The 23205-nt window shown below is 39.6% G+C and overlaps 1 non-coding gene across 1 annotated transcript; it reads left to right on the forward strand.

Moving 5' to 3' along the window:
- Positions 1-22054: 22054 nt before the first annotated feature.
- On the forward strand, positions 22055-22161 carry LOC127133681 (small nucleolar RNA R71). Its single transcript, XR_007807632.1, has one exon. It is a non-coding gene; the product is annotated as a small nucleolar RNA R71 (small nucleolar RNA).
- Positions 22162-23205: the final 1044 nt, after the last annotated feature.

Here is a 23205-nt window from a genome sequence, read left to right on the forward strand (position 1 = left end):
TTGCTAGTCATATAAGCACCAACCAGAGATTCATCTATATGCAACATATCAGCTATCTCTTGAGAAGTAGGAATACTCTCTAAGCCACTGAATGGCAACTGGTCTAGAATAGGTATACCCACAAGGTAGGCATACTCCTCAATCCTTCGTCCACTTGAGTAGTCAGAACAGATAAAATCTTCCCAAAACGAGCCTTGAAACCCAAGGGATCTAATACATAGGATGTCAAATTCCTTAGCTCTTTCAAGTCGGGTTGTCTGAAACTGTACTTCTTTGTATTCCTTCTTTGTTTTTCCATGTCTGAAAATTTGCAAATAGACCTCTTAAGTTCCTTGAAAATTTTCTCGTTATTGATGATATGGATGCAAATGGGTGCATGAATGCATGAATGCAACAATCACACTCAAGGATCAAGCAAAGCACACCAAACAAAGGTCATGGGATGGGTCATGTCATCCTTAATATCAATCATCCATTTTGGTGGATTATGGTTTGCACCTTATCAACACCCAAGTTCCATTGATATTAAGGATACAAGAACGGATCAACCATGAATCAAGGGTTTGTTGCAAGTCACGAGCATGGAGTCTTGGTTAAGAACCACCCAAAGGGAGTGTACTAGGGTTTAAACCTGTCAAACATGTTCTACAAGAGGTTCCCACAATCATCATTCCATCTTTCGGATATTATCGGATAAACGACTACTCGTATTCCAAAAATATTCTCAAGAGAGACTCTTATGAGCGTAGTATCGCGTAACAATCGTATCAAATCTCACACTTGAACGACTTTCGCACTACATCCTAAGAATAGGCCAAGATGGGCTTGGTAAACTAAGGTCCTTGGCTTCTAAGGTCTATATTGGAAAGAGTAATGTCTAACCACAACTACTCGTGTGACATTATTGATCCCAACATGACCTCCACCAAGTGAATGGGCTTGCAAGTCAACTTGCTAAGGAATAACTCCACACAAGTCAACAAGACTATGCCATTCTCCTATCCTAAGTGCACTCGAGTTCGGGTATAGAACTCATCTAACAAAGATCACCAAGCATACAAGGAATTAATGTTCAAGAAATTCAATCATTACATACAATACAGTAATCCCAAATTGCACAAGAATATGTCACAAAAATAATATACACAACAATACAACAAAATATGAAAAGTAGGCACAACCCACTAGGCAAATTTCCCCAGCAAAGTCGTCACTTTTCTGTAGCGGGGTATTCGTTACCATTAGAGATATTGACTAAATCTAAGGTAAACCAAACAAGTCGAGTCGCCACCGCACTTCTATTTATCCAAAGGAATGGTTAGAAAGCGAACAAAAACCTAAAAGTTTTATCGAATCAAAAACTAGTAAAAATGTCAGAGATCGGGGTAAGGGGGTTGGTTATGCAATGGGAAGGTTTTAAGCACCCAAAACATCCTAGGTACTCCTAGGGAGCCCTTTTCACATTTGTTGTAAGGTTGGTATTTTGTGAAAATTTGTTTGTGCAAACATGATTAAAGAGATGAGAAGAGAATATACAAGTTATTTACATTTTTGTGTTTGGATGGATAAACCCATTGCCTACGTACCATCTTAAAAAAGATTAGGATCAAAACCTCGTAGTTCGGGGTAAAAATCTCAAAATGAGTTGGTGAATTGATTGGTCCAAAATCCTTAAGGTCTTTTGTTATCCGAGGGAGAAAACTCAACCCAAAACCACAAATCCACCATGTGAGGATAACTTCAACATGCTAGTGAAGGGTTAACCCTATAATAAGCATGGAAGACTCATTGTCCATCACTAAGGATATATGTGAGTATTACATCTACCTCAAGGATAACTCAAACCTAATAGCTAAAGGTTATGAAAAGTTTTGATTAAGAAAGTGGCCATTGAAACCACAAAAGCATTTGAATGAGTTATATTTACCAATGAAAAGTATTTACAAAATGGTCAAAGTTGATTTAAAGATTCAATTCAAAATGAGTGTTATGAAAAGAAAGTTTGAAAATCAAAAGCATAAGGCTTAGGTTTCTAATGTTTGAAAACAAGTGTTAAATGTTTGCACAAAAGTTTTGGCTTGGGTTAGAGTGAAGGGAAGAAGAAGAATGGCTAAAGTCCTAATCATACAAAAGATAAGGGATAAGAAACAAGACCACAAATGGAGTTCCTCTTTTGAGATCATATTGATGATCCAAGTAGCTCCCATCCTTTGGAATATGCAAGCAAAATAAGTGTAAGCTCAAGCAATCAACATAATCAAACAAGCTCTTAGAAGATCCCCAATGTCTCTTGTATCTTTCACTTTGGATGAACATGGCAATGATTCTTCAAGTTGAGTTCTCATAGGATTCCCTAGCACAAAAGCACACACATAAAAAAGTTTTATGAAGCCAATCAAGAATGGACAAGAGTGAGTTTAGATGCTTGATCCTTCTAATCCATCTTCAACATTAAGGTCCCTTTTCTCCAATTTGCATAGGGAATGTCCTAGAAACTAAGTCCATTTGTCCACTTTTTTGCATTTGGTCCACAACAATCAAAATAAAACACAAGCACAATAATATATACACAATTATGTGCTCAAGTGAGCAAAAGGCGAATTGCATTAACATAAACATGTGCTCAAATGAGAAAAGGGAAAAGCAAATGAATAATATGTACAAGAATAATAAATTGCATAAATGTAAAATGCAAAAAGTAAATGTTAATGTTAATGGTTAGTGTTAATAGTTAGTGTGCCATAAGGCAAATTTAGCGCTATGTTAAGCAATCGTAATTGGACTTATGTAGAAGTCACAACTATCTGAGGCCGGTCAATAATAATGTAGGCAACAACACAAGTTAGAGGTCTTGATTAGTGAATCAAACTCCAACAACTTGCCATGCCAAAAGGAAGATGAGAAATGATCTTGTATTGATTTAGGTCCTTTGCATGATTTAGGAAGCAATCTATCCTTAATGCAAAGCCACTCACTTGATCCATGATCAAGATGAATTAGATTTGAATCAAGGAAGATTAAACCTCCATGTATCAATGCTAACCACCAATCTTTAACTCATTGATCAAAAAGAAAAGAAGAAGAAGAAGAAGAATATTAAAGTGCATTAAATGGAAATGGTATGTACTAATCAACAAATGTTGACCAAAGATAGGGAAGTTCAAGGTCAAACAATAGAAAACAGAAGCAAAATGAAGATTAGAAGTCAAGAAATAAACAAAATATTTTTGGCATTTTTAATATTTAAAATAAAACTTGAATTAAAATAATAAAGAAAGGTCAAACTTCAAATTCACTTCAAATCAACTTTGAAAAGTCCAAGTGAATTATCCCAAGTTCAACAAGGTCAAACAAAGTTTGACAAAAAAATTCAGCATTTTTAAAAGTCAGAAACTATTTTAAATCAATTAAAAATGCATAACATAACCTAATTGAACTGAAATCTCAAATAAATCTCAAATCAATTAATAAATTGATGAGAATATTTTTCATAGATCTATCATCATTCAAAGAGGTTGGAAAAATATTTTTGTATTTTTTTGAATATCAAAAGCTATTTAAAATGAATTAAAAATAACCAGAAAAGAGAAAATTACTAAAAAATATCAAATGATAAAATAAAAAATATTAAAAATAATTTTTAGAAAGTAGAAATTAAAAGAGAAATAATGCAATTGGTCCCATAATTTTTGGACCAATAATGAGAGAGATATGAATTTTTGAAATGAAATGGAAATAAAAGAAATAAAATCAGAAATTAGAAATTATGAAAAATCCACACGCGTTGGATCCAAGCTCATTATTTGAGCTGGAGCATCAGACGGCTGTGGCATGCGCGCGCATCATGATCCTCAGTCAACTGAATAACACAAACATTTAAAAAAAGTCATAAGATCCAAGAGCCCTGATTCAATCTGGGAATCATCATCAACGACCTGGATCAAAACTGGCAAGCGGACGGTGGCCAGCGCCACCCTCTTCTCCGGCTAGCTCCGGCGAAGGTCCAAATTTGCAGAGGAGAAAATGTCAACCAAAATGCACGATCCAAGTATCAAACGAAAGGTGGAGTGATGTACATCACTCCTGTACCAACCAAATTCACTCTAGATTCCTATTGAGAAAGAAATCAGGGGTTGAATTTCATGGAGTTCAACTGAAACTTGTTGGATTTTGAAAATTCAAAGCATGAAATGATTGCCTCTATGAAGAGGACTTCAGACAACACAACAACAACAAGAAACAAGCAACATATGAGTTGATTCGAAGAATTTAAAATCAGAAGTAAACCTCTGATTTGCAGAGCTTGGATTCACAATTCCTTGGTGCTAAAGCTTGCAGTTCACTCTATGGATGAAGGAGAAGAAGGCTAAGGAGCTTTAGATTTGAAATTTCAATCGAGGAAATCAAAATTCAGATCTGAAATTTGAGAGAAAAGTGAGATAGTTCCTTTGGTGTGAGGGTGGGATTTCAGTTGCACAGCATGTAGGGCGCCTTAAGGTTGAAGAAATGAGAGGCCAAGCACTCATATATATAGCAAATGGCAAGATGGAAGCATGAACAAAGCATTGCATGGATGGAAAGGGCCTCCATGCATGGGCCTGTACAGGCGCATGGAGGGCCCAACTCCACTTGATTTGGCAAGCTGAGATCACAATTGAATGAAATGGACGTGCAAATTGGACTGTATGAGCTCATGCATGGCAATTGAAATGATTTTCACAAAATGCACTATTACATTGAAGCCTTCGAAAATGCCATGTCCAAAATCAAAATGCAACCTTATGAGTAATGGTTGGAAAGCTTATTGCATAAGGAACAAATGTCATGTTGATCAAAACTTCATTTGGGCCTTGGAAATTAATGAAAACTGAATTTGAAGTGTAGGGTGCAAAACATGCATATGTGAAATTTCTAAAATTGGTCAATGTTCAACCCCTTCTGTCTCAATAATGCAAGCTCCAAATGACAAAATCTTCAACATCAAAGTTATAGGTCTTTTCAAGGAAATCAATTTGGACTTACATTTTGAATCATTTGGATTTTTGATGAAGAAGTTAGGAACACTTGAAGTTGGACTTTTTCACATTTCAATGCATTTGGTCCAAAGTGACCTATAATGTTTTTCATTATCACATGTATTTATTTTGAGATTTTTAAATTTTTCTAAACATAAAATTTGAAGTAGACATCTTAAGATTTCCAATGCATTAAGTAACAACTCAAAATCATGAAAAATGAATGAGTTATGTTCTTGGAAAGTTGACCCAAAATTAGGGTTTCAGTCAAAAGGACCTATAATGTCTTGGAATGGATGATGACCTTACAAGCTTCAAATCAATTTTTTATGAACATGAAATTTGTTCCTATTGTCCTTAAGAACATGTTTTCTCTTGGGGTCATCTCCATTTGCCAAACACATGAAAGTTAGGTCTCAGTGCATTTCCAAATAGTTAGATGAATTGACTGATCAACTTCTCAAGTCTACACCTCATATCTTGATGAATTAATGATTGAGGAAACTCAAATAAGTTCAAATATGCATGAAATGATGAATTAAAGAACTTCCCTTGATTTTATTTGACCATGGATTGAGGCTGCTTCATGAGCAAGGCACAATTGATGAATAGGTGAATTAGGGTTTCTTTGGGAAACAAACCTCAAGACCCTTTGATTTGCTTTGATCAAAATGATGAATTGAGATACTTAGGAGGCATATTTGATGGGTGAGAGATTTGGGAACCATTACCATGCTTGCTTTCATCTTCTCTTGACCATATCAATGCACATAGGATCTCTTATAAGCTTTTGACCTTGTGACTGCTCAAGCTACAAACAAGAGATGTTAGTGACATATTTTTGTGCTTTTGGTTAATGAATAAAATGAAAAAAGCAATAATATACAATTCAAGTATGCTTGGTGATCTCAAACCACTCACAAGAGAGATCCCACCCTAAAGGCAAAGGGAACCAAGATGCTTATGATCCTTAAGGCTATGCAAATGCAATGTTATGATGTCATGAGGGATCTTAGGGTCAAATTTAGGGTCTTACAACTCCCTAGGAGTACCTAGGATGTTTTGGGTGCTTAACGCCTTCCCATTGCATAACCAACCCCCTTACCCAGATCTCTGACATTTTTACTAGTTTTTGATTCGATAAAACTATTAGGTTTTTGTTCGCTTTCTAACCATTCCTTTGGATAAATAGAAGTGCGATGGCGACTCGATTTGTAGGGTTTACTTTTGATTTAGTCAATAAATCTAAAGGTAACAAATACCCCACTACAGAGAAGTGGCGACTCTGCTGGGGACATTTGCCTAGTGGGTTTTGCCTACTTTTCATTTTGTTGTATTGTATATTATTTTGTGACCTATTTTTGTGCAATTTGGGATCAAATATTGTATGTAATGGTTGAATTGCTTGATATATTAATTCCTTGTATGCTTGGTGATCTTTGTGAGATGAGTTCTATACCCGAACTCGAGTGCACTTAGGATAGGAGAATGGCATAGTCTTGTTGACTTGTGTGGAGTTATTCCTTAGCAAGTTGACTTGCAAGCCCATTCACTTGGTGGAGGTCATGTTGGGATCAATAATGTCACACGAGTAGTCGTGGTTAGACATTACTCTTTCCAATATAGACCTTAGAAGCCAAGGACCTTAGTTTACCAAGCCCATCTTGGCCTATTTTTAGGACGTAGTGCGAAAGTCGTTCAAGCGTAAGACTTGGTACGATTGTTACGCGATACTACACTCATAAGAGTCTCTCTTGAGAATATTTTTGGAATACGAGTAGTCGTTTATCCAATAATATCCGAAATATGGGATGATGACTATGGGAACCTCTTGTAGAACATGTTTGGCAGGTTTAACCCTAGTACACTCCCTTTGGGTGGTTCTTAACCGAGACTCCATGCTCGTGACTTGCAACAAACCCTTGATTCATGGTTGATCCGTTCTTGTGTATCCTTAATATCAATGGAACTTGGATGTTGATAAGGTGTAAACCATAATCCACCAAAATGGATGATTGATATTAAGGATGACATGATCCATCCCATGACCTTTGTGTGGTGTGCTTTGCTTGATCCTTGAGTGTGATTGTTGCATCCATGCATTCATGCACCCATTTGCATCCATATCATCACATAATGAGAAAATTTTCAAGGAACTTAAGAGGTCTATTTGCAAATTTTCAGACATGGATAGACAAAGAAGGAATACGAAGAAGTACAGTTTCAGACAACCCGACTTGAAAGAGCTAAGGATTTTGACATCCTATGTATTAGATCCCTTGGGTTTCAAGGCTTGTTATGAGAAGCTTCTATCTATTCTGACTACTCAAGTGGACGAAGGATTGATGAGTGTATTGGTGCAGTTCTATGATCCCTTGTACCGTTGCTTCACATTTCCAGATTTTCAGCTTTTTCCCACGCTTGAGGAGTATGCTTATCTTGTGGGTATACCTATCCTAGATCAGTTGTCGTTCAGTGGCTTAGAGAGGATTCCTACTTCTCAAGAGATTGCTGATATGTTGCATATAGATGAATCTCTGGTTGGTGCTCATATGACGACTAAAGGTGGAATTCAAGGTCTCCCTTCTGAGTTCCTCATTTCTCAAGCTACTATGTTTGGGAAGGCCATGAGTGAGGACGCCTTTGAGGCCATATTTGTACTTCTCATCTATGGGCTAGTGTTATTCCCCAACATCGACAAGTTTGTGGATGTGAATGCTATTAGGATTTTCTCTACTCTTAATCCCATTCCGACTCTGTTGGGTGACACTTACTTTTCTTTACATATGAGGAATGCAAAGGGTGGTGGTACCATTGTGTGTTGTTTGCCTCTGCTGTACAAGTGGTTTATTTCGCACTTGCCGCAGATGGTCGCCTTCAAGGAGAACAAAGGATGTCTACGGTGGTCCACGAGACTCATGTCTCTCACCAATGATGATATCTTTTGGTACAACAGTGTATATGATGGTGTGCAGATTATCAACTCTTGTGGTGAATTCTCCAATGTGCCTCTTCTTGGTACATGTGGCGGGATTAACTACAACCCTATTTTAGCACGTCGTCAACTTGGGTTCCCCCTAAAGGATAAACCTAATAAAATTCTGTTAGAAGGTGTATTCTTCTAGGAGGGTAAAGATCCCCAAGGCTTGAAGGGCAGGATGGTTCGCGCTTGGCGCAAGATCCATAGGAAGGGAAGGAAGGAGCTTGGTCTGAAGAACTGTATTGCTTTGGAACCCTATACCTCTTGGGTTAAGAGGAGAGCTTCTGAGTACCTCATGCCTTATGAGTATCCAAGACCTACACCTTTGGTTGTGGCTGGGCCTTCAACCCTCCCTGACCAAGGAGTAGAGGAGTTGAGAGACGAAGACTGTTCACGTGCCTGGATCTGTGAACGAGAGGAGTTGCTTCAGCAGATTAAAGAGAAGGATGCTTTGATAGAGTTCCTCGAGCACCAGGTTATTGATGAGCCTGATGATGCATTGACTTCTCTTCTTCCTCAGTCTTCTAAGTTCTGGAAGAGGAAGTACGATCGACTCGCCAAAGAGAAGGCAGATATGGAGGCAACCTATGAGAGGGAGGTGAAGAGGCTTCGTGCAGCTTATCTTCCAGTCTCCAGAGCTTTAGATGATTTCTTCTAGGGTTCCATAGGATGTTCATTTTCCTTCTCTCTTGTATTGTATTTGGTTACCAAGACTGTACTTCTTTGGTGTAAAAATATTTTCCAGATATTATTAATGTGATATTTCCACTTATGTCTAAATGATTAATATTTTCAAATATTTACAAATAGGACTCTAAAGTCCCTATGATAGATAAAAATGAATCATATGCACAAGCATTGCATGCATCATGTGCACAAGCAGGTTTTGCTCCAGGCTCCTTGTTCAATGGTCTAACTCTGTGTTCTTCATTTATTTTGACAAGCTGACTCACCGGTACTACACTCGAGCCAACGCTTCAAGACTGATGGATCATCTAGAGCAAGAGAACCGTGAAATCAAGGAGGAAGTGTCCAGATTGACTGCCCTGATGGAATCTTTCATGGCCGCCCAGAGCCAATCGTCTCCGACACCTTCAACTTCTTCCAGAGGACAGTCATCTCCGAGAATGCCTCTTCAATAGTGCCTGCGGCCAGCGCCCACTTTGCACCAACTGCTATGCCAACCGGGTTTCCTTGGGGGATGCCTCCCAACTTTGTTCCTGAGGGTCTAGCACCCACATTTGCTTCTCTGTCGGCATCTAGCCCGGTCCTCCCCGTTACGCCTCCTGTCGTGCATACTATGCCCAGAGTAGATGACACCATCTACCATTCTGAGCCGTCTGAGGGCCTAAATGTCTATGAAAAGATGGATGCTATGAATGATCAGTTTCTTGAGCCCCGTAAGGAACTCAAAACTCTCAGAGGAAAGGACCTCTTCGGCAAGTCTGCTGCTGAACTCTGCCTGGTTCCTAACGTCAAAATCCCTGTAAAGTTCAAAGTACCTGACTTTGAAAAGTACAAGGGAAATACTTGCCCTCCCAACCACCTGGTTATATATGCAAGAAAGATCTCGACTCAGACCGACAACGATCAACTGCTTATTCACTATTTCCAGGACAGTTTGTCCGGTGCTGCCCTGAGATGGTATATGAGCTTGGACAGCGTGAACATCCGATCCTTCAATGACCTTGGCGAAGCTTTCGTCAAGCAATACAAGTATAATATGGATATGGCTCCCGATAGGGATCAATTAAGAGCCATATCCCAGAAGGACAAGGAAACTTTCAAAGAGTACGCCCAGAGGTGGCGAGAGTTAGCAGCACAGATAGTACCTCCGCTAGAGGAGAAAGAAATGACCAAGATCTTCCTGAAGACCTTGAGCTCATTTTACTATGAGCGGATGATTGCCAGCGCTCCTTCTGATTTCACCGAAATGGTGAACATGGGGATGCGTTTGGAGGAAGGAGTCAGGGAAGGGCGTCTGACCAGAGAAGAAGGCTCTTCTGCCAAACGGTATGGGGCGTTTAGAAAGAAGAAAGATGGCGAGGCACATGCTGTGACCTCCCATGCTAAACCCAGAAGACCCTCAGTAAGGAGGAAGACCGTGCGTCCTGCCGGTAATCAGCATCAGGTGGCTCACATAGCACCTGTTTTCAGAGATAATCAGCACTTTCAGCACAACAATAACCAACAACAACAACATCAACAATATCAACAACAACAGCACCATCCTCAACAGCAGGCCTACCAGCCTCGAAACAACAATCAGACTAGTATAAGCTATGAGAGGAAAAGGGTCACCTTTGATCCTATTCCTATGACCTATGCATAGCTTTATCCCTCTTTGATAGAGACAAAGCTGATTACTCCACGCGATCCACCGGTTATACCTACCAACCCTCAGTGGTGGTATAAGCCCGAACTACATTGTGTTTACCATTTTGGTGCCCCCGGACATGACGTGGAAAACTGTTACCCGCTAAAGACCAAGGTTCAGGACCTTGTGAGATGTGGTATCTTGTGTTTCAAGGACGTAGGTCCCAATGTGAAGAAGAACCCATTGTCCGAGCATGCGAAATCTGCTGTCAACATGGTCCAGGGCTGCCCTGGTAAATATAAGGTCACATATGTCAGCCATATTCGACAATCGTTGGTCCAGATGCACAGACTGTTATGTGATTACAATCACTATGAGCATAACCATGACAGATGCCGTGTTTGCACTGTCAATCAGAGGGGATGTCGTCAAGTTAGAAAAGATATCCAATAAATGTTGGATAAAGGTGTAATTGAAATACTTCAAAATCGCGTTGTGATGCGTTGGAAAACTTGATGTTCGCAAGTGTACGAACGCGTCAGAGTAATATAAAAGATTATCGAACCACAGAGACCAAGTGTCAATCTATCGTTATCTGTTGTTATGATGTTTATCAAAGGCAATTAAAATAGGTATTATTGTAGTGTGCAATTGAAAAATAAAGTACTGAAATAAAATATAATTAATAAAGACAGGGTCGAATGTAATTCACATAATTAAATGACAATCCAAGTACTTGCTAATAGAACTACTTATGGGCAATGTTTCCTACTTTGAAAAGAACTAATTTAACAGGAACTGTCGCTTTCGCGTATTCAGAACCGAGTTGTACTCCCTAATCAAACCCTCTTATTGTCACTTATAAAAAGGCGCGCATTGCGTTAGAGTAGTAAACCTATTTTTAAGAAATATAATATCTTGACTAAGTTGAAAAGTATTGTAACCTGGATTTCTTAACCAAAAGAGAGTCTCACGAACCAGACTATAAACTTATAAACGCGTCCGAAAATAGTTTTAAAATCTCTTTTCTTCTTGATGTTAAAAACTCCTAATGAACTAAACAAAGCGCTTTCGCTGTTTTTGAAATAGTTAAAAACAATTAAGTTTAAAAAGACGTTGGACGGCTTTCGATCTTACCCAACGGAATTGAAGTGCGGGAAAACTTAAGTTGAAAGTTAAAATAGCCCTTTAAGTGTTTCTACGAACAATTGTACGGATTACTGGTTTAATTACGGTCCTTACATTCTAGCCTTATAAATTTAGCTAGACATGGTAAAGTAAAAGTGCATTAAAATAAATAAAAGTAGTGCGAGTGCGGAAAGTAAATAATTTAAAGCGAGTGCGGGAAATAAATAATTTAAAGCGCGTGCGGGAAATAAATAAAGTAAAAGCGAGTGCGGGAAATAAATAATAGTAAAAGCGAGTGCGGGAAATAAATAAAGTAAAAGCGAGTGCGGAAAATAAATAAAGTAAAAGCGAGTGCGGGAAATAAATAAAGTAAAAGCGAGTGCGGGAAATAAATAAAGTAAAAGCGAGTGCGGGAATTAAATAAAGTAAAAGCGAGTGCGGGAAATAAATAAAGTAAAAGCGAGTAATAAAAACCTGCTCCAATCGGAGGGCTAAGTAAATTGCAATGCGGAAAAGAAAATGGCGGCAGGATTAACTTTCTTCCAAAGTGCTCCAAACTCGAGTACAGACTCTATCACAGACTCAATTACACAATTGTGGTAACACTCCAATGCGAAGCGATTACCACTTTATAAAACTAAATATATGCCTAAGTGAAACAAAGTTGCTTCTGATTTCGCCTTGTTCCAACGTTCGGATCTTCGTCTGCTCTAAGTTTGGGTGATTGTAAAACTGAATTCGCGTTTCTATTTATAAGCAAATAAAAAAGGTGGAATTGACTTGGATGCCCTTCAACTTGAAAATAGAGGAAACCGTTTTCCTCTTGTGGCGCCCGCCACAAGGCCATGGCGCCCGCCACAAGCACAAAGTGGGGCGCCTTAGTGGAAGTGGTGGGAAAACGTGGGAGTTGATGGAAGTTTGAATTGGACACGTCATGGCTTGGACTGTGGCGCCCGCCATTGGGTAGGCCATAAGAGCAAAATGCTGATTTTTAGGGTTTTTGGCTCTTTTTCACTCCTTTTCTCGATCGGGGATCCGATTAAAGTAAAAACCTAAAAACAAATAAAAACATAGCAATAACACAACAAAATGATAATAAAACAACTAGAATGCATGTGAAATCGGAGTCGAAAATACGGTAAATTTCAGTGTTATCAAACTCTTCCACACTTAAACCTTTGCTTGTCCTCAAGCAAAACATTTAAAAAGCTAATAAAAGAAAATTTGTGTAAACGAGTGCTTCAGGTAAAAATTCCAAGTTCAAGTCGGGATGCAGTGATAGGTACTAACTGAGTGAACTAAGGGTATCATGATGACACTAATCCGCAAATACGAACATAAACTTCATTCCTATATTAACCAACCCATATTATCCCACAATACCTAGGCCTGCCTCTTCATCTCTTTTGTGTCCTTTTCATTCAGGCGCAATCACATTAAGCCCGTTATCCGTACATACTTCATAGTAGAGTGGCCTGTTAGTGATTATGATCAGAGCATGGGATTTCTGGCACATAAATATGTGTAAATCCTTTTATTGGACCCAACTGTAGTTGTGGGGGATCGGGTCGTAATCCGCCCTACCGAGTTCAGTGCCAGATGCCTCTGAACCAACCAACAGTGGGTACTGCTTTTCTTTTTCTTTTTCTTTTTGTAGCAATTTTTTACAATTCTTTGGTTTAAATGACTTTGTGAGGGTCACCTATACTGGAGTTGCCTTTTTTCTTTCTTTTGTTTTTTTGCTTTTCTGGATCATTCACTTATTTGCATCGGTCCCCTACGTAGAGGATGCGTAGGCCGGAGCTGACTGCTGAGATAAACTACTAAGGACTTATACGGAAATGATGATTAAGGCCATGGTATATGGGGTTTCGGAAATGATTCCTATATTTACGAAGTCTATGGTGCTAAAATAATACTGATGTTTCGCAAAGTTCTCCCAAGTCACCGCATCCTTACTCAAAACATGTCCTTAAAACCTGAAAACTTTCGAAATAACACTATTTTCTTTTTGCAAAAATTTTTGGTGGGGCTAAAGGTATGGGGAGGTAGGATTGTACTAAGGATCTACTATATTTGGTGACTCGTCAGACTCATGCATTATACTAAAAAGCAAAATAAACAACTGAAAGGGAAATTATACAACTAAAAGGAAATAAACGGTCTAAAAACAGCAAATAAACTGAAAATAAAAGGAAAACGATAAATGCTCCTCCCACACTTAAATCGAACATTGTCCCTAATGTTTCGAAATAAGATAAGGGAAGAGTTACCTGGCAACCTATTGCTGACCACTAGTGCCCTCGCCATCCTGAGGTGGACGACGGGATCGGGTACGACGACGATCTCTCTGATCCATCCTCGCCTGCAGGGCATCCTGAGCGGTTCTCACCTCTCGAAGATTACCAATAATGGAACCTTGGGTGGCTTCAATTAGTGCCATGTGTCTCTGGTTGTATTGTTGTTGACGGGCTTGTGTATCGGTGATCACTTGCAGGGACTGCGGGACAGTGTCATAGGACCTGTCTGTCCTCCGCTGCGATTCTTGCATGAATTTCATATTACCCGTTATTTGTTGCTGGAGGGTAGAGAGTAGTTCGTCACGCCTTTTCTCTCTAGCCAGGTGGTCACGCCACATCTCCTCTATAATATAGAAGCCAGGAGTGATACCTGCAGAAGAAGAAGATGGTGCAGTGTGTGGTGGTGAAGGATGATGGGGGGGGGCACATGTGGTACAGGAGATCTCTCTCTCCGATCATATTCATCATCAGTGTCTGGTCCCGCCTCATCAGGAATGTTAGGAGGAAGAGGACCCAAAACAGGTGGAGCATCTAAAGCGTAAGTCTAGTTCCCCTCATTACGTATATCTGTACGTCTAGTGCAAGGTAGAATAACATATGGGATGGCTACACCATGAATCATAAGTGTATAACCTCCTTCTCTCCTTGAACGACACAATTTCATGTCTCTCAGAAATTTTAAGTTAATTGTGCGAGGAGGTAAGGGGTCTAGGGTAGCCAACTCATTGTTCAGATTAAGTGCCCGAGCAATAGACGTAATTAATCCACCAAAAGAAATCGGTCCCGCCTTATTCAGAGTTAAAATCATATGGGCGAGCATGAACGGAACCGAATTAATTTTCCTATTTGTGAGGCTTCCTTGCAAATATAGAAGCTCTTTAGCGTTAACCTTATTTGGATTCTCCCGGCCAAAAATAGTGCATGCCAACAGATATCTAAAAATTCTGATGGCCGGGTTATGGATAGTTGAGGCAAGAACGCCTTCAAAAGAGTTTATGGAAACATTTGATAAACGCTCCCAGAAGGAAAATACCTCAACAGACCATTCAGAATCCAAAGGGGCCTCACAAATAGCACCTTCCCCATGAGGGATCCCTAACAGACTGGCTAGTTCATCGGTACTGAATTGGTATTCAACAACAAACATTCTAAATTGAACAATACCGACTGTGCTAGCAGTGTTAGGGCGGACAACATAAATTAAAGAACTTAAAAATTCAGTTGTCAGCCGCTCATAGGTGGGTTCTTTGTTGATAAAGAAATTATGCAAACCTAAGAAGTCTAATAAATGGAAAATGCTATGGTAGATACCTAAAGTATATAGACAATCTTCGTCAACATACCTTGTCGGGAGAAGTTCCCGATTTTGCAACCGTTCAATGATTTTTCTTTGTCTCTCCCCTGGTTTCCCTCCTCGAAGAACGAATCCGTTGAACTCCATTTGAATGCTCTTGAAATGTGGATGAAGAAGATGAAGTGGTTGGTGAAAAGGTTGGATTTTTATAAAATCCGGCGGATGAAATCAAAAATGGAAAGTGGATTAATGATTTGTGCGGTATGATGGTTAGGAAAGTATGAGCTTTTTTGGGGGTTCAAGGACTTTTTTCCAAGGCGAAAAAATGGGTTTTGGAGGTTGTAAGTTGCAAAAATGGTGAAGAAGAGTGGTCTGCCCCGACCATTTACAGACGCTGTGGCGGGCGCCACAGGTCCTATGACGGGCGCCATAAGGCAAAATCTGGTTGGGCCAGATTTTGGTCCTTTGGTTTGGGCTTCGCTTGTCTTTTGGCTTTGAGGGGTCTGGATAGCATTTGTCCTGTGATTCTCCTAGTTTCTTTGACTTGCATAATTATAAAAGTAAAAACGAAAAATAAAAAGTGAAACTGAAACAAAAACAAGAACGGAAATTAAATGTAAATATAAATAAATAACTGAAAAAATTAAAATGCAAAATAAAATAAATATAAAACATATATAAATAAAAATAGAAATACTAATGTACGGCAGTAGTTTATATAATATTCAAATGCGATAATGTAAAATGAGAAATGCAAATACGATAAATATATATAAAGAGAAATAAACTGAAATGGTGAGATCAGGTATTAGGGTGGTCGTCTGCCTGAGTGGATTCACGGAGCACGGCTATCTCCTGCCTGAGCTCGGCGATCTCCTGATATAGACAATCGGCTTCAGTAGCATGGGTGAGATCAGACACTCCCATCTGTAAAGTTAAGTCCGCCACTTCCTGTCTAAGCTCTGCAATCTCTCTACGGCACTCAGCGATCTGGGTGCGTATGTCGGGTGTCTGCAATGAATGATTATTAGAGAAAACAGTGATTCTAGGAGATGGTGGTGCAGGTGTGTATTCAGCAACTGGGGGCGATCTCGGCTCCTCAACGGTCTCTCCCTGGCCCTCTAGAGCATAACTCTAATTCGCTGGATCATGCACACTGGTCATCATAGGGTCTGGCAATGTCAAGTAATGGATGGCCTCGCTGTCGACTAGTAGTCGGAACTGACATGGATGGAAAGAGGCTCTCCTCATCAATCCTCTGGTCAAACAGAAATAGATGTCTATGGTAGTATATCGACAGTAGGTCCGAAGATGCAACAGCTTGCGAGACAGACCTAAAGTGACAGCAATCTATGTGATGATTCCACCAACATGGATGACTCCTTCGGTGGATCTAGAGATACCGCTGATATTATTCAATAAAAAGTTCCCACATGCTACTGGGCGAGACTGGGATGCGCAAAATAATAGGAAGATCTCCTCTTCACTTAGTAGTGTCTCTGCATCCGGTCTTCCCAGGAAGGAATGTGCTAATATCATCTGAAAATACCTGAAGGCTGGGTTATGTATGACATAAGATAACTGTGTAGATGGATCCTGGCTTCCGCCACCTGATATATCACTCCAAAACTTCTCCACTTCCTTACCCATGAAATATCCCAAGGGTGTCTCCGGGATATCATCAAGAGTAGTCTGGAAACCTAATAAGTCGTCGAACTCTTTCTGGCTGAAGGAGTACTCAACTCTAAAAATCCTGAAAGCAGCATACCCATCTGGTCCAGAATATGGGTCATAGTCGAATGAACTCAGGAACTCCAAAGTCAGGTTCCTATATGTGTTACTCAAGTCATCAGCAAACTCGTCCCAGTGAAGCTGGTGGCTAAGGAATTGGATACTAGGCTCGATACCCAGTGCCTCCATACAGTGCTGGTCAGGATAACGTGTGGGTGCCATAGGGCGCTGATACAAAGCGATGTAACGCTCCCTCTGAGCATTGTCTCTGTAGGCCACGTGCATGTCATTAAAACCCTACATCCTGGTAAAAGTTAAGAAAGTGATCCTGAAAATACAAACCATTTAAATCTTAGTCTCAATGTAAAATAGAATAAACTAAAAATAAAATAAAAATGAAAATAAATGCGAAAAAGTAAAAATGAAAGAAAAAACCATGGGTTGCCTCCCACGCAGCACTTGTTTAACGTCATTAGCTTGACGATTAGAATTTATACACCTGTAGTAGTGGTAATTGGTGGATCAATCAGGGTGTGGCTCGAGTAGTATGCTGGAATGTCTCCTCCTTCGTAGAGCTTCAGTCTTTGTCCATTTACAAGGAATGAACTACAGGTATCGTTCTTGATTTCTACGGCTCCGGATCTCAGAATCTTGGATACTTCGAAAGGACCAGTCCATCTTGAACGTAGCTTTCCAAGGAAGAGTCGTAACCTAGTGTTGAAAAGGAGAACAGAATCGCCTATATTGAAGTTTTTCTTTATTATTCTTTTGTCGTGATAGGCTTTTGTCCTCTCTTTGTATATTCTTGCATTCTCGTAGGCGGATTGCCTAAGTTCTTCTAATTTATGAATGTCTAGGGTACACTTTTCTCCAGCAACTAAGTAGTCTAAATTCAAAGTTTTAATGGCCCAATAGGCCTTATGCTCTAACTCGAATGGTAAGTGACATGATTTTTCATAAACTAGTTGGTAAGGAGTAGTTCCTATAGGGGTTTTGAAAGCGGTTCTATAGGCCCATAATGCTTCTTGAAGCTTCTGAGACCAGTCTCTCCTAGAAATAGAAACAATTTTCTCTAGGATTTGTTTTATCTCCCTATTAGATACTTCTACTTGGCCACTAGTTTGTGGATGGTATGGTGTTGCTACTCTATGCCTAACTCCATAGTTTCTTAAAAGTTTGTCAAATATTCTCGATATAAAGTGTGATCCTCCATCGCTTATGACTAAACGTGGTGTTCCAAATCTAGGGAATATATAATTTTTAAATAATTTGATTACTACCCTAGTGTCGTTTGTGGGTGCGGCTATAGCTTCAATCCACTTAGACACATAGTCTACAGCTACTAAGATGTACCTATTTCCTAAGGACGGTGGAAAAGGTCCCATGAAATTTATACCCCATACGTCAAAGAGTTCTACTTCCTGAATGTTTCTTAGAGGCATCTCATCACGTCTTGAAATGTTTCCAGTGCGTTGGCATCTATCACATTTGACAATGAAAGCATAGACATCACGCCACATGGTAGGCCAGAATAGGCCAGCTTGAAGAATTTTGGCGTATGTCTTAGAGGTGCTCGCATGTCCACCATAAGGTGCAGAGTGACAATGCTCGATAATATTATTTACCTCTTCTTCTGGAACGCAACGGCGAAAAATGCCATCTTTACCCCTTTTGAAAAGGAGCGGTTCGTCCCAATAGAAGTTTCTCACATCGTGGAAGAATTTCTTCTTGCGGTGGTAGTCAAGATCAGGGGGTACTATATCAGCAGCTAGGTAATTAACGAAATCTGCATACCAGGGTACGTTATTTATTGCTAAGGAATTTTGGGGGTGCTCATAAGAATATAGGTTATTGTCTTCAATGGTTTCTACTCTAGCGATCAGTCTATCATAGGCGAAATCATCATTTATGGGTACTAGTTCAGGTTTTAGATGTTCTAGCCTAGAAAGGTGATCAGCCACTACACTTTCAGTGCCTTTTTTATCTCTTATGTCTAAATCAAACTCTTGTAGTAATAGAATCCATCGGAGTAACCTGGGCTTGGCATCTTTTTTACTTAATAGGTAACGAATGGCAGCATGATCGGTGTAAACAATAATTTTTGCTCCTACTAGATAAGATCTAAATTTGTCTATAGCGAAAACTACAACGAGTAATTCTTTTTCAGTAGTTGCGTAATTAAGCTGGGCAACATCTAGGGTTCTACTGGCATAATAAATGGCATGTAATGTTTTATCTTTCCTTTGTCCTAGAACGGCTCCAACTGCGTAATCACTAGCATCGCACATTATCTCAAAAGGTTCCGACCAATCGGGCGGTTTCATAATAGGTGTTGAGATTAATGCCTGCTTTAAAATATTAAATGCGTCATTACATTTTTCATCAAAAATGAATTTAGCATCTTTCATTAAAAGTCCGGTTAACGGTTTAGTTATTTTGGAGAAGTCCTTAATAAAACGCCGGTAGAATCCAGCGTGTCCAAGAAAGCTTCGGACTTCTCTGATTGTTTTTGGTGGTTTTAGGTTTTCTATAACTTCTATTTTAGCTTTATCTACCTCTATACCTTTTTCGGAAACTATGTGTCCTAAAACTATTCCTTCGGTCACCATGAAATGACATTTTTCCCAATTTAGCACGAGGTTCACCTCCACGCATCTCTCCAGGATTTTCTCAAGGTTAGCAAGGCAATTGTGGAAATCGAATCCGCAAACCGAGAAATCATCCATAAACACTTCCATGATACCATCTAGGTAATCTGCAAAGATTGACATCATGCAGCGTTGGAAAGTAGCTGGGGCGTTACAGAGGCCGAACAACATTCGTCTGTAGGCAAAAGTTCCATAGGGGCATGTAATGGTAGTTTTTTCTTGATCTTCTGGGTGAATAGGTATTTGGAAGAATCCAGAGTATCCATCTAAATAACAGAAGTAAGAGTGTCTAGCTAGACGCTCCAACATCTGGTCAATAAATGGTAAAGGGAAATGATCCTTCCTAGTTGCTTTATTCAATTTTCTATAATCTATACACATCCGCCATCCTCCTTCTAAACGTTTTGCTACGTGTTCGCCTTTATCGTTTTGCACGATCGTGATGCCTCCCTTTTTAGGTACTACATGCACAGGGCTCACCCACTTACTATCCGAGATCTGGTAGATTATACCTGCCTCAAGTAACTTAAGAACTTCCTTCTTAACAACATCACTCATTATAGGGTTTATTCTTCTCTGATGCTCCCTAGAGGGTTTTGAATCTTCTTCGAGCGAAATCCGATGCATGCATACGGATGGGCTTATACCTTTCAGGTCAGAGATATTATATCCTAAGGCTGAGGGATATCTTCGTAAAACGTCTAAAAGTTGGTTCGTCTCCTCTTGGCTCAAGGTAGCACTGACTATAACTGGACGGTTTATCTTTTCATCGAGGAACTCATATCTCAGGTTCTTAGGAAGCTCCTTAAGTTCTAAGGTTGGTTTCTTAGGGCATGGCATAGGATCTGGGGTAAGGGATAAACATTCGTAAAGGTTATCATCGATGTAAGGTTCTTTAAAGTTATCATCTTCCTTTATGGGGGTCGATGGTAACTTAATAATTTATTTTTGTTCTAGTTTTCTAACACATTCATCAATGATATCTAAGGCATAACACAAGTCTCCCATCACAGGTGCCATAAGAAATTTCGAAAGTATAAATTCTATTTTCTCGTCGCCTACCTCAAATGTCAACTTTCCTTTCTTGACATCTATTATGGCTCCTGCAGTTGATAAGAATGGTCTACCTAGAAGAATTGGTATATCATTGTCCTCTTTGATGTCCATGCCGACAAAATCAGTAGGGATAAACAACTAACCTATCCTAACAGGAACATCTTCTAAAATTCCTATCGGATATTTGACAGATCTATCGGCTAACTGAAGTGACATCTCAGTGGGTCGTAATTCTCCTAAGTTTAATCTCTCACAAACTGCTAGAGGCATTAAGCTCACACTAGCTCCTAAGTCTAGAAAAGCTTTTTCGATGACATGATTACCCAAAAGACAAGGAATGGAGAAATTTCCCGGATCTTTATCTTTCTTTGCTAATTTGTCCTCAGAAATTGCATTACATTCCAAAGGCTTCGGATCGTCAAGTCTACGTTTGTTGGTAAGGATGTCTTTCACAAACTTTGCATAAGAAGGTATTTGGGTGATGGCTTCTGTGAAAGGGATTTCTCCATGAAGTTTTTCTATAAATTTAATAAATTTTTGATACTGTTTATTGGTCTGGGTTTGTTTGAGTCTGTGGGGATATGGTATAGGTGGTTTATATGGCGGGGGCGGTACATAAATTTTATCTTTAGGTTCTTCTCCTTTATCTCGACCTTCCTGGTTTTCAGATTCCTCTGGTTCCTTTACTTCGTCCGGGGGTTTGGTACATTCCTTAGAAGTTTCGGGTTCACTTAATCTTGGGTTTGGTGGCTCATCATAAGCGTTCCCACTTTGTAGGGTAATGGCATTGGCTTGTCCTCTCGGATTTTGTTGAGGTTGTCCAGGGAATTATCCTCCAGGTGTAGTATGAGGGACTTGGTTTAAAGCTACCTGAGAGATCTGGGTTTCAAGCATCTTGGTATGAGTAACTATTTGGTCAACCTTGGTTCCTAATTGAGTAATCAATTCGTTAACATGAATGTTTTGGTTCATGAAATCCTTGTTTTGTTGGGTTTGAGCGGTGATAAAATTTTCCATAATTTTCTCAAGGCTCGGTTTTGGTGGTACAGGTGGCATAGGTTGATTTGATCTAGGGGCTTGATAGCTAGGTATCGGAGGTGCATTATTTTGAATAGGGTTATTGTTTTTATAGGAGAAGTTAGGGTGATTCCTCCATCCAGGGTTATAGGTATTCGAATATGGGTTCCCTTGGGTGTAGTTCACTTGCTCGGAGTGGGTTTCGTTCAATAGACTGCATTCTGCGGATTGGTGTCCTTGGGTTCCACATATCTCACAATCCGACGAAACTGCGGCTACAGTATTTGGGTTCGTGTACATATGCTCGACTTTGAGGGCTAATGCGTCCATTTTAGCCTGCATCATGTCTATAGAGCTTAGTTCATGCACTCCTCCTTGGGCTTCCTTCTTCTCAACTGTCGCTCGTTCGACTCCCCATGATTGATGGTTTTGAGCCATGTCTTCGATGAGGGCACTAGCTTCAGGATAAGGTTTGTTCATCAGAGCACCGCCTGCGTCAGTGTCGATGGTCATCTTTGTGTTATAATGAAGTCCATTATAGAAGGTTTGAATGATTAACCAATTTTCTAAATCATGATGTGGGAATGCTCGTAACAACTCTTTATATCTCTCCCAAGCTTCGAACAACGATTCTCCATGGTTTTGGGTAAATCTAGTTATATGGTTTCGAAGAACGGCGGTCTTACTCGGGGGAAAATATCTAGCAAGAAAAACTCTTCTAAGGTTATCCCAAGTCGTAATGGAATTGGGTGGAAGGGAATCTAACCATGATAGAGATTTATCTCTGAGGGAAAAAGGGAATAATCTTAAACGTATTGCCTCAGGAGAAGCTCCATTGGTTTTAAAAGTATCTGCTAATTGAAGAAATATTTTTAAATGTTGGTTAGGATTCTCAGTAGCGAGACCCGCGAATTGTCTCTGTTGCACTAGTTGTAACAGGGATGGTTTAAGTTCAAAATTATTGGCTGGGATGATTGGGTTTACTATACTAGAACTGGGTTCTTCATTAGATGATTGAGCGAAGTCCTTAAGAGGTCTTTGGTTTTGATCTTCGGCCATAGCTCTCTTAATTCTATGAAAGAATAAACGTGCGCGAGCGTAACGTTCAGGTTCCGCCAGAGAGTTTACTAAGCTTAAACTTCCGGTGCTGCGAGTCCTTCGCATCGACCTCCGGGAAATAACCTAAGTCTAAACGATATAACAACAGGAAAATGAAATTTGACGAAATTGGTCCCCGGCAACGGCGCCAAAAACTTGATGCGTTGGAAAACTTGATGTTCGCAAGTGTACGAACGCGTCAGAGTAATATAAAAGATTATCGAACCACAGAGACCAAGTGTCAATCTATCGTTATCTGTTGTTATGGTGTTTATCAAAGGCAATTAAAATAGGTATTTTTGTAGTGTGCAATTGAAAAATAAAGTACTGAAATAAAATATAATTAATAAAGACAGGGTCGAATGTAATTCACATAATTAAATGACAATCCAAATACTTGCTAATAGAACTACTTATGGGCAATGTTTCCTACTTTGAAAAGAACTAATTTAACAGGAACTGTCACTTTCGCGTATTCAAAACCGAGTTGTACTCCCTAATCAAACCCTCTTATTGTCACTTATAAAAAGGCGCGCATTGCGTTAGAGTAGTAAACCTATTTTTAAGAAATATAGTATCTTGACTTAGTTGAAAAGTATTGTAACCTGGATTTCTTAACCA

The sequence above is a fragment of the Lathyrus oleraceus genome, chromosome 3, assembly GCF_024323335.1.
Source record: "Lathyrus oleraceus cultivar Zhongwan6 chromosome 3, CAAS_Psat_ZW6_1.0, whole genome shotgun sequence".
Classification (NCBI taxonomy): domain Eukaryota; kingdom Viridiplantae; phylum Streptophyta; class Magnoliopsida; order Fabales; family Fabaceae; genus Lathyrus; species Lathyrus oleraceus.